Source organism: Taudactylus pleione, unplaced genomic scaffold (genome assembly GCF_031769625.1).
Source record: "Taudactylus pleione unplaced genomic scaffold, aTauple2 ptg000490l, whole genome shotgun sequence".
NCBI lineage: Eukaryota > Metazoa > Chordata > Amphibia > Anura > Myobatrachidae > Taudactylus > Taudactylus pleione.
In genome coordinates this window covers 3,795,551-3,820,732 of record NW_028284892.1, presented here as the reverse complement: position 1 = coordinate 3,820,732, position 25,182 = coordinate 3,795,551, and the positions used below count along the sequence as shown (strand labels likewise).

General features: G+C 45.1%; 2 protein-coding genes across 3 annotated transcripts in view; one reads left to right on the top strand and one right to left on the bottom strand.

Annotated features, from left to right (window-relative positions):
* LOC148502596 (DNA damage-regulated autophagy modulator protein 1-like) overlaps positions 1–25,182 on the top strand; it is a 622,814-nt gene that overhangs the window by 1,384 nt on the left and 596,248 nt on the right. Inside the window, exon 1 of one of the 2 annotated variants that reach the window (XM_088449677.1) lies at positions 1,898–1,926. The exons of the other annotated variant lie outside the window; for it this stretch is intronic. The gene's annotated coding sequence lies outside the window, so the exon portion shown is untranslated. Of the gene's footprint in view, positions 1–1,897; positions 1,927–25,182 lie in introns of those variants that run through there. 2 annotated transcript variants of the gene reach the window in all.
* The window catches only part of KIRREL1 (kirre like nephrin family adhesion molecule 1), a 237,487-nt gene that overhangs the window by 179,495 nt on the left and 32,810 nt on the right, over positions 1–25,182 (bottom strand). The gene's annotated exons all lie outside the window — the stretch shown is intronic.

The following is a 25,182-nucleotide window of genomic DNA, read 5'->3' as shown; positions in this document are numbered from 1 at the left end:
ATTTTGAGATATATGATAATACATCAGCTGGACCTGTAGATAGATGATGCAAAGCAACTGGATGATTGCAGCTCAAGCAAGGAACAGGATAGGATTCAACCAGATAAGATACAACGTATATCAAGATTGAGTATCACCCTTAAGACACATGATGATAGTCATTGCTAAAAAAAAGAAATACATCTCCCTGCACATAAAATGATGTGATTTCATTCACAGTGAAGTAGTGACTCCTTTTAGTGGAAACGCAGGTACTAATTACAGCAATTCATTTTTAGAAAAGCATTTGGCTATAAGTCAGCATTTTCGCTCCCATGTGATAAGCTATAAATGTGACTGATTGCTGAGTAATATCTCAGTGTACCCTATGACTGTACTCTAGTGGCGGTTGTCAGTCTGTTACATGAAAACCTCTGTACGGACAGCAATGGAACAGCGCCACCTACTTGTCAGATCTTCAGGGGGAAAAAAATGCAGAATGTGTGTCTTTGCCAAAAAACAACAACTTTTTAACACATTATTTTCTTCTTCATACTGTAAGTATATTTTATATATTTGAAAATAGGGTTGGGTACTGGGTTGCCGGTGCTCGGGGTCCCATAGGTCAAAATCCCAATGCTGGCATCCCAACAGGGTTAGGATACCGACACCGGTAGGTATCCTAACCCTTCTCCTCTAGCTACCAATACCCCTCCCTCCCCTGCTGCCTAAACCTAAACTAATCCTCCCCCTTTACAGGATGTTAAAGGGCTCTTTTTGGGTCCTTATAAAAAGTTACAATTTCAAAGTAGACGTTTTTAAAGTTCTGATAGGACATAAAACTTTTGAATTACATACACACATAAAACTGCTCCGCCTACTAAAACTTCTAATAAGGAACAGTGGAGGTGTTGCCTGTATCAACCAATCAGATTCCGGTTATTCTATAGAGCACAGTTCAGAAAATGAGAGCTGGAATGTGATTGCTTGCTGTGGGAAAAACTTTCTAGAAGTTTTAGTAAATCCCCCCCCCCCCCTATATAGGCTTAATTTCCTCAATAAGGCAGCAGAAAATGTAATAACAGCAAATAGTAAATCATCTTATTAACATTAACAGTCTATGAATTAAAAAAAAAACAGACTTCCCTTTCAATGTATTTTATATGTGCAAGGACCCTGAGGCAATTTTAAACTTACAAGGGGGGAGGGGGGGTGTTTTTTTCTTTGCACATACAGTACAACTTTTTTTTTTTTTTTTTGCTATACAGGAAGTGGAGTGTGCGACAGACAATGAATCCCATCACTGATCTGCAAACATGACATTTTCAAATCTTGTAAAATGTTCAATAAACATCTGTCTCCTGCTGGGCTGTTCCCTCTAACGCAGATCAGGCTTTTTTTTTTTTTTTCCATGAGCAGTCCCAGCGGCATGTCTTGTGTAAAATAAGAGGCACAGAATGTATGTTTTAATGTGGCGGGTATTTATTACAGCCCAGCATGCATCCATTTTGCCCCGTTGCAGTATAATTGTGTATAATCCTATTGCTCAACCCCCCCCCCCCCCTCCTCCCCTCTGCTCTCCCTGCAGCCTCAGCTCAGCAATGACCCCACAAGCCAGGAATCTGAGGAATTTCCTGCTACAATCTGAAAGGCTTGCACAGACCTTGTCATTAACCCCAGACTCTCCCCATCCTGTCTTTACAGGCCTAGAAGGCTTATTCCCCCTGGGGCTAACTAGCACCCTTCAGTCTGCCAGCTCGGGGATTTATCGCACATACACCAATCTCTGGAGCTACCATTCACTGTGCTTTACTGGAGGTCACATTTTCTTTGGGAGAAAAAAAATGACAGAAAAATAACTTGCAGGAACGCTATGGCTGACAGCATGCTGAGCGTAGGGGCCACCGTGGAGTGGAGGCTGCTGGGAAGGATAAAAAGAAAAAGTTGGTAACTAGTATCTGCATTGACATGCTCTATACACGATAGTGTATGCTGGGTTACAAAATAGATAAATTGCGTGGTATAAAAAGAAAAAAAATAACCTTGAAAGTTCAACATAGCAGAATTTTCTTTCTGTGACTTTCCAACGTTTGGCGTTGTTTCCAAGGCAATGTCTGGGAGTACTGCTACCTAACACCTATAGTGCAACCCGCTCTATAGAAACCCTTTATTTCCCTGGGTGCATTGACTGGTCTCTAATCCAGCTCATCTCCCCAGTGTTCTCTCTCACACTCTCTTATTGTAAGGAGTTAAATGTAGAAATGCATGATCCTGCTGTGTGAAAAATTGGCATTTTCAAATTGAATGCTGTGGGATAGCCCCGTCCCCTGTGAATTCTGGAAAACAAATTTGACTGTATGCGGTAACGTAGATTGTGCGCCTGTTGTCTCCAGAGAACCCCCCTCAGTACCCACTGGATTGCAAGTTATTACATTCTGGCTCTGCATATGTATGGAGGACAAAAGCTAGTGTCTCTATCTACATTCTGCCATCCTGACCAGGGGCCTCTCTATAATGGGTGCAGGGTGTGTTCTAAAACTCACCTCTCCGAGGTCCCGCGTCCGCCATTGGCAGTCTGTCGATCTGCGCATGCTCAGTAGACTATGCGCACACTCTAGTGCCCAGAGTCTACTCATGCTGCGGTGGCCGGCCAGCCACGTCAGTCGGCTGATGGCCGCCGGGGAGAGAGGAGGGGGCCACGGACGGGGAATGCACAAGGGCCCCCTCCTCTCTTAAGATGCCCCTGATCCTGACCGTCACAATATCGACAGCGGCAGTATTAGGATTAGCACTAGGGGGTGGGTTAGTGTTAGGCTGCGTAAGGTTAGGCTGCGTCAGGGGTGGGTTAGGGTTAGGCTGCGTGAGGGGCGGGTAAGGGTTAGGCTGTGTGAGGGGTGGGTTAGGGTTAGGCTGCGTCAGGGGTGGGTTAGGGTTAGGCTGCGTGAGGGGCGGGTTAGGGTTAGGCTGCGTCGGGTGGGTTAGGGTTAGGCTGCGTGAGGGGCGGGTAAGGGTTAGGCTGTGTGAGGGGCGGGTTAGGGTTAGGCTGCGTCAGGGGCGGGTTAGGGTTAAGCTGTGTGAGGGGCGGGTTAGGGTTAAGCTGTGTGAGGGGCGGGTTAGGGTTAGGCTGTGTGAGGGGAGGGTTAGGCTAAGGGTTAAGATTTGGGTTTAAATACCAAGAATTTGACCGCCGGGATGCCGCTGTCTGTATTCTGACCGTCGGGTCCTCGTGTGTAGCCCCTTATTTATTACTGAGAGGGCTATCGCGCCAATATTCAGTTATAGATACCATTTAAAGAGAAAACTGGTAGTAGCAGTATGGGTTAACTCACCACTTCACTGGACCAGTCTTTGCAGATGTGCGGGCGTGTAAGCGACTTGCCGGAAATGAAAGTCCAGATTTGCACTTTAGTTTCAATAATGTTTTTTTTTTTTTTTTTTAAATCTAGTTTAACTGGAAAAAAAAAGCTCTATTTTCATTCTTTTTGTGATTTCACCAGTTCCTAGTGACACCTGGACCTTGGTTCAGCCCACAAAATGGCTGCTTCCAATGGCTGCTTTAACGAGTACTAGCCGAATTTCAGGGATGGTGCGCTCTCCTTGATCCCGCTTCTCTCTCTGGTGAGGATGCGATGTCGCACATGTCCTTGGCCCATACTTGGCTACTTTTGAAAAATAAAAACATTTCAGGGAGATTGTGAAGACAACCCCCTTGTGCGCGGCGTTAAAGTGGGCGTGTACTGTACATCTGAGGGGCGTGGCATAAAGTTCACTTACATCCAAATGTAAATGAGCCCCAAAGCAGCAGTTGTAGCTCAGTAAGATCCACTTGTTGATGAAAACACACAGATAAATCAAAGTGCCTTATAACCAATGCAGGGAAATTACACTGATGATCCCATTTGAATATTATTATTATTATTATCCTTTATTTATATGGCACCACAAGTGTTCCGCAGCGCCTTACATAGTACATAGAACTAATAGGTGAACAAGAAACAAGTAACTTACAGTACATTACAGTGCAGGACAAGGACACGACTTATATACATTGCTGCAATAGCGATTAAAGCACTCACAATAAGCTGCCGGGAGTTGGCAGTCAGGTGTTAGGTGCCCTAATGGGGAGTAAGGAGTAGAAGAAAATGTAAAGAGAAGCACATGAGGGAAGAGGTCCCTGCTCATGAGAGCTTATATATATATATATATAATTATTTTTTTTCTAAGTGTGTAAAAGCTACATAATGGGGGTAAGGTGTAATTAGGGAGATTGCTAGACTCGTCAGGGAGTTTGCTACTATTTCAGGGAGTCTCGATGACATTCAGGGAGCGTTGGCAAGTATGCCTTGGACATCCCTTTCAGCATTACAAGGAGGTAGGGATGGCCAACGGTATGGTTATCCATTGATGGCAAAATAGCAAGTGGCCATAGATGGTAACCAACTATGCAATGGATGGCCATCGATAGTTTCACCAGCCGATGGTCATCCATGTTCTATGACTGACTAGCCCATCAGATCAGCCAATCAGATCTGGGGGGGCGTGACTTTGCTGGTGTTGGGGGGCGGAGCTATGCTCAGTGTCCCGGCACCATGTAAAAAAACTATTTGGTTATGCTCTTCCATCGATGGAGGGAAACCATCTAGTTCTCCCCCATCAATAGGAAAAACATTGATGATTATGATTCATCAATGGCCATCCCTACAAGGAGGAGTGGTCCTGAAAGAAAGAAAGAAAGTCTCTTCTAGTAACAGAGCTTCTACCAGTTGGCACCACCTCATACATACGTGGTGGGTTAACGATATGGGTCCTGTTTGATATTGCTGGGGGATTGATCTTGTGCGTAATGCCTGCTTTTCTACACATGTTCCAAAATCACTGTTCTCTAGATACCGACTCCAGGCCCCTCGACCTCTCACCCTTCGGGGGTTCTAGACATTCTCAGTGTCCATCTTCCCTCTGATCCTCTGCAGCCGACACATCTTAGAAACCTGTTCACAATCCCTTCATTTTTCAATTCCCTTCCCCACAAATATTTCATGGCTAGCTCGGAGATCAAAGACCAGTTCCTGCCTTAAAAAAAAAGAGAGAAAATAATGGAAAGAAAAAGGCAAGCGGGGGGGGGGGGGGGGTAAGCGCGCGCACACATCCTGTTCATTTTTTCACGCTACGTGGAGATTTATCTAAGTGGTTTTCACATTTTTTTTTCTTTTCTTTTTGTGGGTAATTCCAAGAAAACTTTCATCTCCCGTAAAGAGGCAGCAGTTTGATAAAGTGAGGACTGTTTTATGAGGGAATTCCCATAGGCGGCAAAATGTGCAGATGGTGGTCTAAAGTCAGGAGAACATCACCGACAGCACCTTTAAATAGAAAATGCCTGTACTCTGAGGTATAAATTATACAGGTAGAACAAGGCTGACATGGGAAAGGAAAGCACAGGCGGCCTAAATAACCAGTCTCTTTCCTCTAAACATGGGAATTGATTTTTTTCATTTTTTTTCCCTCACATAGTGGCTTAGATCAGTCCATAAGTTATGGGGACAGACGTGGTATATTGGCAGCCATTTTCTGCGTAGCTAAATTATGCCATGGGTACCCTATGCTCACTTCTAGGGCCCACTGGGCACTTAAGGCTGTCCAAACCAGTATGTTACCTAGGGCTCATTGGGGTGTTAATCGGGCTCTGATATTTATCTACCACCTTAGGTAGCAGCCACAAAGCATACTTGCTGAAATTCCGAGTGGGTTCATAATTGCCTGAATCTCATCATCACAGCTGCGCCATCCGCTGCCCACACCGGGCAGCAGGGAGGGGAGGTAGGGCCACAATTAATTCGATATACCGTGAAATGGGTCAACAAGCCCCCGGGCTGTTCCCGGCTCTTGAATTTTTGAAGTCTCCTGCACATTCAGTGGGACTAGGCAAGTATGCCCCCTAGGAAGACGCAGTGCTGGGTCATCTATACCCTACATATAAACACCTACAACTACAAAGCAGTAAAAGGCACTAAATGCAGGGGGTGACTGGAGATAATGCTAACTTGCACAGGCGCCAGCCTGAATGCGAGAGGAGAGGGACCATGTACCGGCACAGAGCGGGACCCCTCTTCTCTGGCAGCACGGTAGAGTCTGGCTTGGCGACAGAATCTACTGCTCATGTGCGGGTCTTCAGAAAAATGGCGCCCCCGCCTTATTCCTGGGGACATCTCTGCTGTGCATGCGCAAGTCACCAGGGAAAAATGGCCGCTGCCATTTTTCCCTGTGATTTATGCTGCAGCACTCTGGAGACTGCGGAGTGGTAAGTATAACTATATATGGGTGCAGGGTGTGTGGTGTGGGCCCCCCAGGAGCTAGGGGCCCGTGTGTACCGCACACCCTGCACCTATTATAGATACGCCATTGTGCGTACTCACAAAAGCAGAGTGGGGCCTACATTGAGGATTGGCGCACTCCAAAATGTTGATATAAGACCAGCCATTTTGTGTTGGTGTCACAGTGAATGATTATATATAAAAATAATTGGCATAGCGGGGCTCCAAAACAAGAACATTTGGACAGGGGGTGGCTGTGGCATTCGTGTCGCCTCAACAAGCTAGTACATTGCCAGCTGTGCCTACAGTCTATCTGCTGCTTCCGCCAGGGTGGCCATTTTCTGGGATGAAGCAACAGGCCTTTTTTTTTTAAATAAATGGTTTGGAACAATTGCTTTTAAACTTTTACGACTGACAAAAATAATGACAAACAGAACTACCTCTAGTTGTGACGACAAGTGCACCAAGCGAAAGCTAGCTCGACAAAAAATTTAAATTAATCTCTGGAAAATAAGTACCCAGTGGAAATAAGTTAAAACCTTCTTGTTTCATGCTACTTAATAATTGTCATAAAAAGTGATTTTTTTTATTTATTTTTTATTATTATTTTTTTTTTTACTGTTCCTACTTATAAATAATTGTCTCCAGTGTGGCACAATTTTTAATCACCACCCCTGCTGGATCTATTCATGGTAGACCATGTTCTAACCCTGAAGCTGTAGAACACAACGTTATATATCAGGACAATACTGAAATATGTCATGGTACATCCTGTTCTCTAACGGTAAGGTATCCTCTGCTTCTTCTCATTTCTTTTTCGGTTAGGGGGCGGTGCAGGGGAGTCTTATATATGAAGAATTAAAAAATATATATATATATTAAGTATCTTCATGGGTGGATACTATTGCCTAAAATGATGGCTTTGATGTGAGGGTGTTGTGACCATTAGCAATTCATGGGTGTAATATAAAGAGATACAGTGTGGCGTGTTCATATTTAATAAATGATCACACTTACGGGATGGAATTTTTAACATTCTAAATTCTAATATGATTTATTCTCCCCAATTCCCAGATCTCATTCACTAGGGTAGGTCGACCATGACAGCTATGGTTGTTGACTTGGTTCTCACTTTTTGAGAATTGAAAATTCCTGGTTCATCACAAACTGCAGCACCTATTTATATATTTATTCCTAGGACTGTCTCAGGACCCCCTTTGTGTTAAATAAATATCAATTTAACCATTGATGTTTTTTGCCATCTTGGATATTTTAGGGGGGGGGGGGTGGAGTGGATATTACAGAAAAAAATTTATAACTATCTGCATAGCCATCGGCCTAACCTAAGCATAATACAAGTGATACAGTGAGAACGGACATAACTGTGCTAGAACATAATATTAATCCCAGACATAATAATATTTGACATTTTATTGTATACGGAATACGCCTCTATAATAGTGTTTATTCTAGCACCCTGCACCTGTCACAACTAGTGCAGTTCCTCCTTCCTGCCTGGGGTGTCACTCTCTGCTCTGGTGCTTCTAGCACAGTGTGGTCTGTGTCTCAGTAGTTTGTTGCATCAGCTGAATGTACTAGAAGCACCAGAGCAAAGAGCGACACCCCAAAGGTAAAGAAAATAAAAAAATCCAGGGCCAATTATTTACAATCTGGGACAGCTGGCGATGATAGGTATTCACAGTACTATTACAATAGGTGTCACATAGCTAACGCAATTAACCGAAGAACTGCCCAATCCAGTAGAACTTTAAAGCTCTTGCGCTGCTAATCCCGCAACAGTAATGAGTGATTAGATGTGGCTGGTCCACAGTACGACACACTGTTTCCCGTGTCCTTTAGAAGATAAGCTCTAAGAAGACAGTCTCCCCCACCGTTATGTATGTTCCATTTGTCTCTTTGATTGAGTAGGATAGTACTTTAGAACAGCTTGTTGAGTGTGCTTTTGGTATACTTTCCAATAATTCACTTTCCCCGTCAGTAGATCCTGGAGAGGGAGGTCCAGACAGAAGATACGCCGGGTATGGCAGCAAGAAGTTGTGCCACTGGTCAGCGCTAGGTTTGGGTCACTTGTCACAATTCACCACGAATTGCGTGATTAAGCCCCTGGACACCCCACTTTACTGGAGAACTAAGCAGGATCCAAGGGGGTAGTATATTCTACCTGGAGAACGTAAGAGTTGTCCAAAATTTGGGAGCCTCCTCGATATTCTTTGTGACAAGCGTACCTCCCAAAAATTACACATGCCAAATTAGGTCAAAATAAGCCCTGTCCTTAATTTGCCCAAACTAAGCTCGATACACCTAAACCACGACCCAATGCACCAAGAACCGTCCACTTTCGATCAAAACTCAGGACAATTAGGTGGGGGTATTAGGCAAATATGGTTTTGGGATTGTGTGAAGTGGGCCTGAGTTTGTATATGAAGGTCACTGAACTCTATTGGGTTTACTTAGTAAAGTGGGCTGATTACTTTTATTGCCGCCTCAGTTGAGTTGGCAATTCTGGCCTGGAGTGGTAAGGTATAACTCACTGCTTTGCCAGGCCACGTTTAGCAGATAAGTGCATGCGGGTGCCAGCTTGCCTCCTCCCGTGTGTTTGCTGGAAACCAAAGCACCGGTTTTGGGATTTTAATTCCAGTTAATAATTAAAAAAAAAAATATTTAAAAAAATGTAAAAACCTTAGACATGAAAAAAATTTAATAAATGACTTTGAAGTTTTGATGTTTAATTTACATCTGTTAGCGCCATCTTGAGTCCGTTTTTGCAGCAAAACGTCAAATGCAAAACTTAATGCTGGTGAAGGTCATTGCTGGGGATAGCAGTTTTTATTTAGCTGTTGTACAGGGCAAAAGGAGAAGGGCTCCGTGTTTGAATCCCACCAAGGCTCTAGCTGTGTGGAGTCTGTTTGTTCTCCTTTGCTGGCATGGGATTCCTCTGGGTACTCTGGTTTCCACTCACAATCTAAAAGCATACTGATAACTAAATAATAAATGGTTTCTGACAAATATAAGTGACTGTTGATAAATAAATGAGAAGGGGAGACTTTTATGTGCCACTAGCTGAATTATTCGGCATTGCCACCCCTCTATGAAGTTTTCATCCAAATCCACCTAATGGAAGACCCAGAACAGACTCCTCGGGTCAAAGTTCTGCCCAGCGTACACCAATGGGAGGTCTGACCAGAACCTAATCTTCAAGTTATTACGTTAGGCATCCAAGACCAATTGCCAGGCATCCAAGACCAATTGCCACCTCTCTGTAAAGTTTTTATCCAAATCTATCCAGTGGAAGGCCCAGAACAGGTTCCCTCGGTCAAAGTTCTGCCCAGCATACACCAACGGGAGGACCGACTGGGACCTCAAATGAAATCCCCCTAGTATGTCTTCTGGAATCCAATGTTGCCACTCTGAAAATTTTTTGTCCACATCCATCCAGTGGAAGGCCCAGAACAGCCTCCCCAAGTCAAAGTTCTGCCCAGCGTACACCAACGGGAGGTCCGAACGGGACCCTAACCCCCCCTAAAACCTAGCCAGGATCCAACTGGACCACCTCATGTTGGTTCATCCCAATCGGTGCATGGGTGTCCGAATGCAAACAAACAGACCAATCAATTTTATATATAAGACACAACCCATATCAGGAAGCAGAATACCGGATTTTATTGTGTCGTTATGCAGACTTTAATGGACTCACACAGGCAATTGGAGGCATGAACCACAGTCTTTTTTGTTTTTAATTACCCCGTTATGTTTTTGTTAGTGCATTATTGGTAGTATTACCACTGTCCTGTAACACAGGCAATAAATGAACGTTCCTCATTTTGCATCTTGTCTGTTACTGTGAAAGCAGCTCCCCACCCCTGCCCCTTGCAGCGACGGTGGTCTCTGTATTTTTAAAAATAAAAGTTTTGTGGGTTTTTTTTCTCCTTCTACTATCAGTTTTGTTCTTTTGCTGACTGCGTCCTTCTCGCCTACCCCCTACGCGGCGCCTTTATCGCCTTTTTCACTCCTGTTTTGATTTCTATTTGGTTTATATAATCTGCCTGTTTCCAAGGCAACAATGACAGGACATTACTCTTCAAACCAGACCTTCTAAAAAAAAAAGAAAAGCGATGTCTTCTATTTCTTTAAGTTATTTTATTTCTTATCTACCAGTGAGTGGAAAAAAAAAAGAGGGGATTAATGGATGAGGCTTGGGAGGGGGAGTCAGAGAGAGGGCAGGATGGTTGGCGGGAGCAGAGATGGAGAAGTAAGCCTAGGATGGGAAATAGGAACTAGTTGTGAAATTTGGAAAATACTATTAGAAAGAATAAGAAATCTAACGGGGAAACGGCCTCGTTGCATTTGTTTGAGTTCTTGTTGAATGAAAAAGTGGTTCTGTTTCTATGGAAACGATCCCCACTCTACAGCGCTCACACACATTTTCCAATGGTTCATTGGTTAAAGGGCATTGGTGTAGACCCACTTATACGCGTTTAAAAGCTTTCTGAATCAATCAGAAAATTCAAGCCTCTGTTGGAGGCCATTATAGCGTAAGAGGTCTCTCTATAACTCCAAGTTATCCTGCGGAGTGCAGAGAGCCCATATGATGCCCATTAACATGTAAATGAGATGATAGTGTGGAGAAGCGGGGCTCTCGTAATGACCAGGGGAGAGCGGAAGAGAAGATTTTCAAAAGCGACAATTCCATTTATGCTGATAGAAGTAGAAGGAGAAGTGCCATTAAAGTGTGAAAACAAGCATATCATCATTATTTTGAGTCACAGAGTTCGGCACATGCGATCAAGTCACCGCCGGACATTTATATAACCGGCTGACACAAAAGCACATAGAAGACAAATTAATTACAGCTGGGATGGGAAAAGTTTTTGCGGGAAAATGTAGGGAGTGTGAAGGGTTGGTAAACCTGGAGCCCTTTTTGCAATTAGCGTGGACTGTCGCAAAAAGTGGGTGGGGCAGTTATTAAGTCCCACCCACACCAAGTGTGGGTGGTATTCATCATAACGTCCAACAAGGCTCAACAGCGTTTACGAAATGTGCATGCACCCAGGTCGGTAGGGAGCCTGGCCGGGCCCCGGATACTGGCAAGGGGGGTGACCTAATGCATTGAAGGAGAAGGAGGCAGATCAATCAGGGATGGAGGTGGGGCTTACTGAAACAATTGGGCGGAGCTAAGATTAATGCTACGGAACTTCGAAAATTAATTGAGGGGCTACGTGTTCTTTAAAATACCATAATAAAATTTTTATACTACTAGTGTGAAAGGAACTTCTAACACTCCTCCTTTAGATCTGCAACTGAATAGATTGAACAAATTGTGGTGTGACCACCACTATGAGCTAAAGCATTGCATATACAGCAGGGAATTATAGGAACATTTTTTTTTCTTTTAACAAAATCTACATATTAAACGTCTGGAGTCGTTTTTTTTAACCCTTGGTTGAGGGTGGTCCATTTTCCTCTTAGGTGAAATGGTCTGAATGGTGGAAACACTCATTAATCCCACGACCAGGAGGGAGGATGAGTCCTTCAAATAAAAATCTGCACTGTACGACTAAGCCTCAAACCCCCCCACGTCCTGCCTAGGAAAGACTGCATTTCGGATTGCCGGCCTTCAGGACGCAGCAGATACATCATAAAGTAGTCAAAGGACTGACACAAATTGTAATGGATGCCAACGTCAGTTTCTGGCAGAGATAAGTCATGCGGTAACTTGTGGTCTACACTTATATTCCGCCTGCTCTCCGTCTCCAGGATAACAATGATAATCAGCATGAAGAATGGTTTTCCAGCCTCATAATTTTTTTTATCCTCGCTTCTACCTTACCGGGCCCTGTCTTTCTGTGTCTTGGAGCGGGAGGTTATGAAAATGAGCCTTGTACCCAGGAGACACTAATTATCTGCTAAGTGTGGAAGCCAGAGTGATTAATTAAGAGATAATAAAGAGAGAAGGGAGGGCAGGAGAAGGAATAACGCCTTGCTTTGATGATAAAACCTGAGGTAAGCCAAGCAATTAGGGGAATCTTTATCAGGCGTTAGCTATAATCCACACGTTATCTCCATCCCGAATATTGCAGAGAGGGAGAGAGAGGTTCCGGCTCACAGAGGCCAGGCGGCGTTATAAGGACAGGGAAGGACATTCACAAGGTGCAATTAAAATACAAAATCCACAAACCAAGGCAGAACTAGAGCCACAAATTCTGTTTGTTACATATGAGATTTACACACACAACGATTTAGTTAATGAACGATTTTAGTAAACGATTTTCTACCTTGAAAAAATTGACTAAAATCGTTTGCTAAAGTTGTTCATTTACTATGTTCATTTAAATGTAATGAACTATTTTTATGAACTACAAACGATTTTTGCATATTAACTTAATGAAAATCGTTGAGTTGACAAGTCTGACTGAACTACAAACTACAAACGTGAACGCGCATGAACAATAATCGTTCATCGTTTGACTCAGAAAGTGAACGATTCTTTCAAACGATTATCGTTAAACGATATCGTTTAACGATAATCGTTCAAAAAATCGTGTGTGTATGCACCTTTATACAACAAACACATGCCTAGCACATATATACCCTGGTAGATCTAAATACAAAGTGGTGCAAAGCAGGTCATGTGTTGTAGAGAAAAGTAAACTGTGCTCTGTCCTAAAATAGTAAAACAGAAAGATATCCAGGAGATCCTCAGAGCTCGCTGTCATATCTCTGTGAAAGACCATCCCGCAACTGAAGTCGGTGACTTGTATCAATAGTCAAACTGGCAGTGGCGTAGGATTTATAATATTCTTTGCACAGTGCTGAAAACATTCAGGAGGAGTATCATAGCAGCTCCCCATCAACCTTACGCCCTCCCTCCATCTATTGGAACAGAAACTGGACACATCAGCACCACACTAACCTATATGCAGTGGAAGCATTCAAGGGTGTAAGCCAAAAGCAGCAAGGACTGCAGCTTATATATGTTATTTTTTCGCCCCTGGATGTTACGGGGGCCATTGTAAAATCTTGTTACGTCACCTGCAAAATGTCTAATTATGCTCCATAGAGGTCTCAGTGATGTCACTAGGCCTCAGTGAACTGAAACGGTGCATATACACACAACGATTTTTTGAACGATTATCGATAACGATATCATTAATCATTGAAAAAATCGTTCACTTTCTATGTTAAAACAATGAAGGATTATCGTTCATGCGTGTTCACGTTTGTAGTTCAGTCAGACTGACCAACTGAACGATTTACATTAAGGGAATATGCAAAAATCGTTTGTAGTTAAAAATAAAAAAATTGTTCATTACACTTTAAAAAAATCTGACAGATAATCTGACAGAAAATCGTTGGTAACAAAATCGTTGTGTGTATGCAACTAAAGTCTGATTATTTGTCCGGCTCACGAAAGCACCCCCCCTGTGTTGTATGTGGCTACACTTCAGTGCGACACTTACGATGTTTAAAGACCTCTTTAAAATGATTGCTAATTAAAGAGAGGGGGTCACTCATCAGACACAGCGGCAGCTCTCCCTTTTCTTCAGCCTCATGCCATCATCATTTGGCTGCAGCCTGTACGCCATATATTACAGAATCAGTAAAGTGCTGTCACTTTAAATGGATAATATAAGGGACGAGAGAAGCCAATTATTAGATCACAAAACCTGCTCAGCAAAAAACTGAGAGCAGGCCCCCATCCAACAGTATAAAATGCATGAAAGAAAAAAAAAAACTTTGGCCGGGAATTCTCTATCTCTTCCTGATGTATAGACAGTCGCCCGGGGGGATCGTGCTTAAAGGAGCAGGAGCCCTACTTGTAGATGCTATGAAGTGAAAGCTCCTATCCTTTTATTTATCTCTATATTTATTTTTCTGCAAAGTCGCCACTTTTTCCTGGAAATGTGACACAAGACACCAGTTTTTAGCACTCACAGGCTGCTGAATATACTGTATACTGTAATAGACACACACACAAATAGAAAGGTGTCTGAACACACAGGGCATCGCAGCTTGCTGCATAGCCACAGACCGGGCAGAATGTCCATGCTGACCCCTGTCAACCCCTGAAAGCGCCTAAAATGGGCACGTGAGTGTCACTAGAGCAATGGAAGAAGGAGGCCTGGTCTGATGAATCATGCTTTCTTGTACATCATGTGGACGGCCGGGTCATTTACCTGGGGATGAGATGGAACCAGGATGCACTATGTGAAGAAGGCGTATGATGCTCTGGGCAGTGTTCTGCTGGGAAACCTTGGGTCCTAGCGTTCATGTGGATGCTACTTTGACACGTACCACCTACCTACACATTATTGCAGGCCAAGTACACCCCATCATGGCACCGGTATTCCCTGATGGCCGTGGCCTCTTTCAGCAGGATAATGAAATTGTTCAGAAATTGTTTGAAAACATGACAAAGAGATCAATGTGTTGACTTGGCCTCCATAGTTCCTAATCTGATTGTGCATCTGTGGGATGTGCTAAAAAAATCAAGTCCGAGCCATGAAGGCCCCACCTCGCCAAAGGCTGCCATAGCATGGATATTGGTTCACCTTATAAAATGGCTTATTGCTCTGATTGTGTAAAGTCAACAATCCCCCCCTCCGCCCGTTTTGATGTACCCATGCTCCCAGCTTTCCCCAGTTAAAAGGTGCATGCCCCATTTAGTGAAGTGTCACAGTGGCGATGGGCCAAACATCTCCAGCATAGTATAGCCACTCACCCCCTAACACACACACACATGCATGGACATGTCCCTCCTTTGTTTGGGGCCCCACATTTCTCATAGATAAAGGATGATAATAATAATTACATCCATGGACACGACCATGCCACTATTGTGAAGAGTTCACGTTAGGTGTTATAATATACCCTATAACCTACCATAAGGCCCCCATACATCAGCGACGGATTGCTGCGATGTTGCGATCCTGCAACCCGGCATCACAGGATCAATGAACATCGATGGCCACCGGTTGGCATTTCGCAGGATTGCGCAATCCCCCTTCAGCTGTATGGGGGGGCCTTAAGAAGTTAGGACCAATCCCTGACCCCTGTTAACAGGAAGCTTGGGAGATAGACTGCACCTCACCCTGGTCATATAGCTGAAAGCTAAGAGCTACCGTTCGACAAAGCTCTATAACATAGGTTTGACAATTTCTGGTTACAGTAGGGTAACCCTATTTCCCATAGAACGGGTGGTGTCAACAGAATATTTTATGGGAGTCCAACAGTGATATTCCCTTTAAGAGAGTTACTGTACGTAAGAAAATCCTTATACAGAAGACGGCTGCTGTAGTGAATATACAGCATTCTATTCATGGGCCCCGATGTCATGACTGGGCACTAAAAGACAGTGGTGCGTGTGTGATGTTGAAGAGTATCATAGAATAACCAGACCGAATGTTTTACACAGCAAACTGGAAACGTTCAACTTCATATAAACATGGCTGATAATCCCAATGGATATACACCATGGTTCTAAGTACCCAGCTAGACGCGGCAGGCCTGGTGTATTATTACCAAGCAGTAAAAGGGTTACTAAATTACTGACACCTACTGTTAAATTAATTTTAAAGCCTACGTAAATCAAATCAGACAGGCCACAGATTCCTCCAGGTTCTTAAATGCACTTTCAGGCCCTGATAATGGCATTTAATGATGTAGAGTATAATTCTTGTTGGAGATAATTTAACTCCTTATCACAAAGCACCACACTCCGGCACAGTGTCTCACGATGGAGCACCCCAGAATGCCACACTGCATGTACAAACGTTGTGTACTTTATCTCTAAAAATGCCAAACTGCAACATTCATTTGTAGGATGTTTACAATGAAACCCATAGGTAACTTTTTGTTGTTGTTGTTGTTGCTATTTGTAGGTACTAGTAGAGTTTTAGTCAAATAGGTGACAATGCAGGGGTGGGCAATAATTGGCTCTCCAGCTGCTGTTGAACTACACATCCCAGCCTGCCCTGCCACAATTTTAGCAAAACTGTGGCAGGGCATGCTGGGATCTGTGGTCCCACAGCAGCTGAGGAGGGGGGCTGCTTATTGCCCACCCCTGCATAGCAGCAGTGATAGCTGCACATTATACAAATGCACACACAGTGGGCCTGATTCAGACCCGGTCGCAAGCGCTGAGCGCTCGCAACCGGGTCGATGGTGGCCCAGAGCGCATGCGCGAGACCCGGATAGCGACGGGCAATCCGTCGCTCCAGGTCTCGCACCAAAGGGGGCGTGCTGTTGATGTTGAGTGTCAGCACGCCCCCTTTGGTGGGCGGGCCGGGGGGGTGGCTGCCCAGACGGAGGCGTTCCCATGAGAACGCCTACCGTCTGGGGGCGGCCCCACTGACATCACAAGTGATGTCAGTGGGAGTGATTTTGGCTCTGATAGAGCCGAAAGCTCTCTGGGGCTTGCGGCCACGAGACCCTCCCACAAGGCCATCATCATGGCCGCTCGCTATAGCTGTGGGTGGTCACCCACAGCTATGCGAGCGGCCAGGAGGCCGTTCTGAAAAACCAGAGGGCCGGCCCTGATTCAGAGCGAGCGCTCTGTCAGAGCGTCCGGCTCTGAATCAGGGCCAGTATTCAAAGAGTGTTTACAAATGTGTACATAAATCTGGACACTACCATGCTCTAGTTTATTGACACCTAATATGCGCATGTCGCACACACAACCGTATAAGTAAGGACTTAAGACAATTAACTTTTTTCACTCTTACAAAGTCGATTCATCAAAGGGATAAAAGCCATACTGGCGCTTTAGTTCTATAACACAAGGCTACTGCCGGCAATAACACCGCCACTGCCGGCGGGCAGGGAATATTCTCCATATTTCACAGCAGCCAAATGATTCCCTGTTTAGCTTGTGCTGCCGCAAAAGCTTTTTTTTTTTTTATTTTATTGCGTAAAGTTTTTAAATGTTGGATTTATTATTTATTCTTGGGGGACTAAGGGCCTGATTCAGAGCTGAACGCTAATGCGATTTTCACGCCGATTGAGCGATTGTTTGCCATCGCGCATGCGTTTAATCCGCACAATTATGGACGCACAGAGGAATCCATCGCAGAGTGAGGGACAGGCTGTCAGCGTTTGGGGGTGGTCTGTAAAACTTAGGCGTGTCTGTCCATTTGAACGCCGTTTTAAGGGCGTGCATAAATTAGCCGCTGCGATTGCATACACAGCTCTGCGTGTCAGAAGAGCTCCCAGGGCTGCGGCTGGTCAGGCCTGCCGCAAAGGAAAGATGGCCGCAAATGTGCGACGATGGTAGTGATATTTAGGCAGGTATGCGTTGTCGCACGCAGATATGGAGTCAGCAGTGTGCGGATTTATGCTCAGGTGATGATTGCGGACATTAGCATATTTTCGCAGCTGTGATCGCATTAGCGCCCATCTGTGAATCCGGCCCTAAATCGGGCTGCCTCTTTATGTTACTGCCGCTACAAAGTCCTTTCCTGGTATATATCCATATGTCCGAATGTGCAAGGGCCGAGACACCCACTGTGACCTTTGTAGACGCTTAAATACCACATGGTGTGTCAGGTGCAGTTTCTCCGTCTGAGTGCGGCGTCCTATGTGAGCGTCTCTGTGCGTAACCGCTTTCAGGGACACACCCGCGACACTCCCAAAAGATGCAACATCTCTGTCTGTTTTTCTAGCTGCCCCCGTTACCTCCCAGTCACCGTCCAGAAACGCCCCTAACATGTCTGCTACCGTGGGTCTATATCTGTACTGCGACTATACCTACAACATCGGGTCGCACGCTCAGCACAACTCAGGCACATGTACAGAAGAAGAAACATCAGCTGTTTGTATGAACATCGGGACTCTAAATCATGCCCGAAATTAGCAATCTACCTCCTTAAAAGCTCATTGCATTCTGCAGCTTAGATTCTGTGTTTGCATAGGGGTGCTGACACTCTACTGTACCCAGCCCACATTCAGCAAGGAACGCTAGCATCCCACCACCTCCTGTCATCGGAAAGAGCATTTGCAGCCTTATGAAGCGCCAAGGTAGGGATGGCCATCGATGGTTTGCACCTGTTGGCAATGGTTTTAGTTCTGATGTTGGAAGCTCCCATACTGTCTGTTTTTTTTTGCATGCATGGCCACTGGGGGAGTACCCACATGGCACGCCTTCCATGTAACGTCAGGCTGGGGGCAAGCCCAGCACTCCGTCACTAGCTGGGCTCCTCCCAGCCCTCTCCCTGCACTGAATGGATGCCGCGCGCATGCACGCAGCATCCATTCAGCTTCTCCGGGTCCGGCACAGCTGCGGCGGTGTGGGTGCCCAACCTCCCGACCACTCGCGGGACACTTTGGCCCACGGGTGGAACAGCGGGACAGTGCACGAAAAGTGGGAATGTCCCACTGAAATCAGGATGTTGGGAGGGGTGCGCCCTCTATGGGGTGGCACCCCTGTTCGGTCCTGGCTGTGGGAGGGGAGGGTTAGGGATTAGGATTAGGGATTTTCTGACTATTGGGATACAGCAGTCGGTATTCTGACCTACCCAACCCCACTGTAAGCCCCTTTAAAGGTCTGCGATAGGGACTCTCACACTGAAATTAGGACCGTCGGCAGGTGCCAATCACAAAGAGTTATGGGGCAGGGATGTAATTTTGCACTTCATGTCCATGATATTTGTTTAGAAATTACCTTTAATGAGCCTGTTAGTACATTGCTCTAATACCAGGAATAATACTTCACTAAACCCCAGTTGTTGCAAAGAGTGCATACTGGCCTGTGTACATGTATGGTGATGAGAACATCAACTGAACTGTGGCCAGGCGAAAGATAAAATCACCAAAACTAATTGCTATACAATAGAAAAACCAAAAGGGATAATGCGTTAAATAAACAATTGTTTTATTTTGATGTAAACCACAAAATCAATAACTCCATCTACTGTAGAAACCGTGTATTTTAATGAAGATTTTGCTTCCAGTAAGTCAATTCACATAAAAACGGGTTATTGTCAATATGTAGTGACACCAAGGACTGAGTCTTTATTCCGTAAACGCAGAGACAGTAACTGTACGCTCCTCTGTCAGGGAGAGTGGACCTGTCATGTACACATCGACAGTGACAGGTTTGTTGAGCAGGAGGAAAATCAATACACTCCGCTAGCAAAATTGTTATAAAGTGTATAGATTTTTTACTGAGAATGCCTTGAATATCGTCCGCTAAACTTTCTACGCGTTCCCAGACAATGGGACTATGTGCAAATTAAGTGTACATGGGTTTCTGGTCGTATGATGTCATTAACTATGAGAATGGGTTTAGTAAAAAATGGAGACTGTGGATTAAAGTGGTTGCCTGAAGTGAACCTGTCGCTTACAAAACATTAAGCGACCAATGTGCAACGTGAAGACCTCTTCGGCGGCGCCGTGTGTCTTGAGTTTGCACACATGTGGCCACATTTCACCCAATGCACATGAGTTACACTGTATGCAAGGAGAAAAATCAAGAAGTTTAATGAAAGGGACCATTTTGGAGGCTGAAATAATATTCCTGCCGCTGGGCAAATCACAAACGTTTGCAGGGGGTTGGGTTAGGTGTAGCACTACAGATTCACTTAGGCACACCAGGGCCCTGATTCAGACCCGTTTGCTAAGATGCGTTCGCTCGTAGCTGCCGGTGGTTCGGATTGTGCGTATGCGTACGCATCGCAGTGCGCGAACCACTGCAAGAGATCGGGAAGTGTTCGCTCGCTGCTCACAGACTGCCCAGCAGAGTGAGTGACAGGAGAAGCTGTTTGTGGGTGGTGACAGGGGCAGGCCACTAGAAACGGGGGAGTGGAGGTGCGAATGCAGGCGTGCCTGAGCGTCTCAACGTCGTTTCAGAGGTGTGCATGATGAAGAGGCAGCGTCATGGTACATGTCACATGGCTGGAATTTACACTGAAGCGCTCGCAGTGCATGCGGCAGGGTATGGTCAACCACAAGCGCTGCAATGGCATACGATGGTACTCGATGTTACCGATGGTTGCCTACACTTCCTGGAGATGACGTGCGCAAGTGGGCGTCTTAAGACAGGCTGGTGGGCGTCTGCATACACAGAGCGATTGCACGCCAAGACATAGTGGGCGTGCTAATGCCTTGCCGTGGGATCGCCTGCCTTCCCAAATTTGCATACGCATATTAAAATAAACAAATAGAATAATCAAAATCTGTGACTGTGCATGTCGGTGGTGCCATGTCGGTGGTGCCATTGTGTAGGGGGTGGGACTTTAATTACCCACTTATCTGTAGTGGTTGGCATAAAGCTTTAATAACAGAGAGCTTCTAAACTACCCAGGAGAATTCACATATATATTTATATATATTACATCCATTATACTTGTGGAAATAAAAAAACTTTTAATAATTAAGTTGAACTAAAGTGCTTTCAGAGTAAATGAGTTTTTTAATCACGCATTCAGAATGATTACATCTTACAAGAGGCATAGTTCAGATGTTCAAAATACGGTTGTGATAAATGGAACATTTTATTAAACATTTCGTCTGCTTTCTGTAAATGTCGTTATTATGGTATTTTATATGGATGGATTTTTTTTTTTTTTTTTTTACACTAAATCATATTTGTTCTCTGACAGATACTGAGAAAAGAATTGCTCAACTAATATTCCTCCATTAAGAGACCCAGGAGAATTTTAAGATTGTCATTTGCTTTCTATAAGAATAAATGTAGCCAAATGGTTTACAGATTGTAATAAATGTATAGGGAATTTAATAATGTGCATACATGTACTAATAAAGTCGCGGGAGATAAAAGAACCATTGTGATTGGTTAGGAATATGCATATTATTAAAATGTAGCCAAATATTGTGTAGGTCCCCCCTCGTGCCGCCAAAACAACTGCCTGACCTGTCGAGGTACGTCCTATAAATTTTTATACTGCAGTGCAGCAATGGGTTGATTTTTGGGGTGTGGGTCCCCTGGATTGCTTTGGTTGGGCTGCTTCAGGGCATCGCATTATAAACACATTTTCTTCTTTGCACTTTTAGCACCTCTATTGTTTGCTTAATATATATGTATTATTTTTAAACCTCTATTTTTCACCTTATCTTATACTTTCTTACACTTCACCTTCTCTCAGAGTGGTGCCCTGGGGTGGCTCAGCCGGGCCTGTTTGGGGGTGTCCTGTGCTCTGGATTTCAACCCCAGTATGTTAGGGACCTACCCTCAGAGGTTACCTGGGCGCGGTGGGTAGGCCCATAACCATGGCCATGATTATGCTAAAACCTCTATGTATTGCAAAATTCTATTGCTTAATGTATTATATATAATTAGTAATGTTGGAGTTGTGCACCTGTAGTTTTTTTTTTTCTTGTGTTTGCACAAAAGTCTCCACAGGTAGCACCTCCCATTATATATATTCAGGGTGTGCAGTCTAGGGCCCCCTTTTCTAGAGGCATGGACTCCACAAGAACTCTGATGGTGTCCTGTGGTGTCTGGTACCCAGACCTTAGCAGCAGACCCTTTAAGTCCTGTAAGTTGTGAGGTGAGGCCTCCATGGCTTGGACTTGTCTTTCCAGTACATCCCACAGATGCTCGTTCATATTGAGATCTAGGGAACTTGGAGGCCAAATCAACACACTTGAACTCTTTGTCATGTTCCTCAAAGCGTTCCTGAACAATTTTTGCAGTGTGGCAGGGCGCATTATCCTGCTGAAAGAGGTCACTGCCAGCAGGGAATGCCTTTTCCGCAAAGGGGTGTACTGTACTTGGTCTGTACTTGTTCTGCAACAATGTTTAGGTAGGTGGTACGTGTCAAAATAACCTCCACATGAATGGCAGGACCCAAGTTTTTCAGCAGAACCCTTTAGCCATAGTGCATCCTGGTGCCTTCTCGACCCCAGGTAAACAACACACACGCACCCGGTATGTAGTCAGGAAGCCGGCTTCCCGACTGTCAAATCCCGGCACGAGATTAATGATAGGCGTCAAAATCCTGACGGATATCATTATCCACCCGCCGAAATCCCGACGCCCGGCATTATCGAACGAAGGTAAGCCGGGTGGCGGGTGCGGACAGCCGCGGGGGTGGGGAGGGTTAGGTTATGGGCTCCCGGGGGGGTCTTAGGGTTAGGCACCCCCCCAGGAGAGTTAGGGTCAGGCTAGGGAAATGGGGGTTAGGTCAGGCTAGGGGAATGGGGAGTTAGGGTTAGGCACCCCTCGGGGGGTTAGGGTGCTGGGAGGGGGGGTTAGGTTTAGGCACTTACGGGGGGAGGTTAGGGTTAGGCACTAGGGGGGAGGTTAGGGTTAGGCACCCCTAAAGGAGGGTTAGGGATAGGGGCGAGAGGGTTAGGGATAGTGAAAAAACGTATCTGCTGTTGCCGATCTTCCGGCGTCGTAATTTGAACCACCAGAATTAGGTCCGGTGGTCACACATACCGATTCCACGCACCCGGCCGTCCACTTGGTGTAAAATAAAACCCAATTCATCAGACTAGGCCACCTTCTTCCTTTGCTCCATGGTTTAGTTCTGATACTTACGTGCCCATTGTAGGCACTATTGGCGGTGGACAGGGTTCAGCATAGGGCACCCTGACCAGTCCCTGACACCTTTCTATCATAGCCAGCCTTAACTCTTTCAGCAATTAGTGCTACACTTCTGCTGTGGGTCGGGCTAGCCTTTGCTTCTCGCGTGCAAGGGCGCCCATGACCTGGCCGCGGGTTCACCCGTTGCTCTGACCCAGTCGTCCAGCCGTCACAATTTAGCCCTTGTCAATCTCGCTTAACACTTGCCCATTTTTTCCTGCTTCCAAGACATCAATTTCAAGAACTGTGTGTGCACGTGCTGCCTAATTATATCCCACCTGGGGTGCGGGTGTACATTATAGCCATTTTCTACAGCTTCTCACATTGCTTTACAGCTGACACTCCATATCATAAATAATTGGGTCGTAATTTGCCAAGCAGTATTTGGATAAACTTTATAAATAAGTTATATTAAGCCCCCACAGGGTTAAGGTAATGGGTTCTCTCCCTGCCTCCCGCTGGTCTATCTCCCCTCCAGCGGCCGCACATATCCTCTTCACAAACTAGGAGATGGATATCTGGTGATATCTGCAGCAGAACACAGGAAAGAGCCCAATGACCTACTTTCTGCCTAAGTCTCAGGATCACTTTCCCCTCTCTGATTCTCCTGGACCCATCTCCCCATCCTTTTATGCTGTCAATCATCAACTTCTCCCGGACACTCTCAGCTCAATTACTGTGTGATTCAGCTTTTTTTTTTTCTTCTGGTTCATATCCTATTTATCCAGCTGCTGTCTTCCGTCTCTTCTCTGGTGCCTCATCTTCTACGCCAGGCGTGCCTTCTGACCCTTCTCCTCCATGGTCAGCCAAGCACCCGCCCGCTCTCTGCTAAACTTCAACATCCTGCCACGCTTAAAAATAATATATGCTATTAAAAGGCCTGGGGTAAAAACGTTATCTGGTAGAACTTTATGATGCAGTGAAATCAAATATCGACAGTTTCGTTGCTCGGGGGTAAATAGGACACAAATGCAGGTAGCAGAGCTTGGTCCTATCTAAGGGCCATGGAAATAAAACAACTTTTAGAATGTAACTGTGTCGCTAAAGAGTACGAAGAAAGTAAAAAAGATGAAGCAATCTAATAGTAAAAGTGGCGTGAAGCCACTTATACACCATAAATATCAGTTTCCCATAGTCTTCAAAAACCATTACGTGCCCAACAATGGGACTCTATAACTGTAATCAAATCTTCTAAAGAGGAGCAGCGGAGGTATTGCCCAATAACGACCAGTCCAATTATGGCTATAATTTCAAGGAAAGTAGTAGATATAAGATAGCTACAAGCTGATTGGTTGCTGTAGGCCACACCACCACTGCTCCCCTCTTATAGGTTAGATAAATCTCCCGCTGAAAAACATACATCACTAGGACTGGTCCAAAGACAGGGTGAGTGATATTCCAATTTCATCGAGTTGCAAATTCATGTTGCATCTAATATGAGAAATTGTTAATCCCTGACTGTATAGGGTGCACTGCATAGGGTACATTGTATATAGTATTAATATAATCTCCCAGTGTTTTAAAAGCAGTTAACTGGTACACCGTAAAGCCGCCCATACACGGTGCGATATGCACCTTGCGTCGCGACGGGGGGATCCGACGGTCGACATATCGGGCGGTCCCCACACACGGTGCGATCGAGTGGCCGACTGCCCAATATGCCCCAGATCAAATGAACTTGCAGAGAGATGTGGAGGTGCGATGTACAACCCCACGGGAGCGCGCTCTGGAGCTCATTCAGACTCTCTCGCTAGATGCATTCGCTCGCTCCCTGCGTATGCAAATCCAGCGCATGCCCAGTAAGGCAGGCGATCGCAAGGCATTAGCACGCCCAGTATGTCTTGGCGTGTGATCACTTAGTGTGTCCAGACGCCAGCCATTCTTAGGATGACAGATATGCACCAATGCGATATTTCTGTAAAGGACGTCGTTCACAGACATATAGTGGGTACACACTGCGCGACGGGCAGTAGCTATATTGACCGATCAATTGATCGGCCAATATACTGTATCTGTCAATGTGTACCCAGCTTTAGTCCCATTCCTGATGTGTGGAAGCCATGCCTATAATCCCCTAACCACATTCCCAATTTACAAAGTCATGCCCGAGTTGTACCCGATGAAGAGTTGGGCAATAATTGGGAATATAAGGCTCCAATGCAATTTCGGCAAGATAGCTGCTGGAGTAAAAGTGGCAATTATTTTCAAGACAAAACTAGGTTGGGTTTGCCTTAAAACTAATCGCTGTATTAAAGGATTTTTGGCTGGTCACGGCCCCCCGGCGTGTTGGTGAGCAGTGGCGTAATAGGTCAGTACTTACCCCTGTAATCA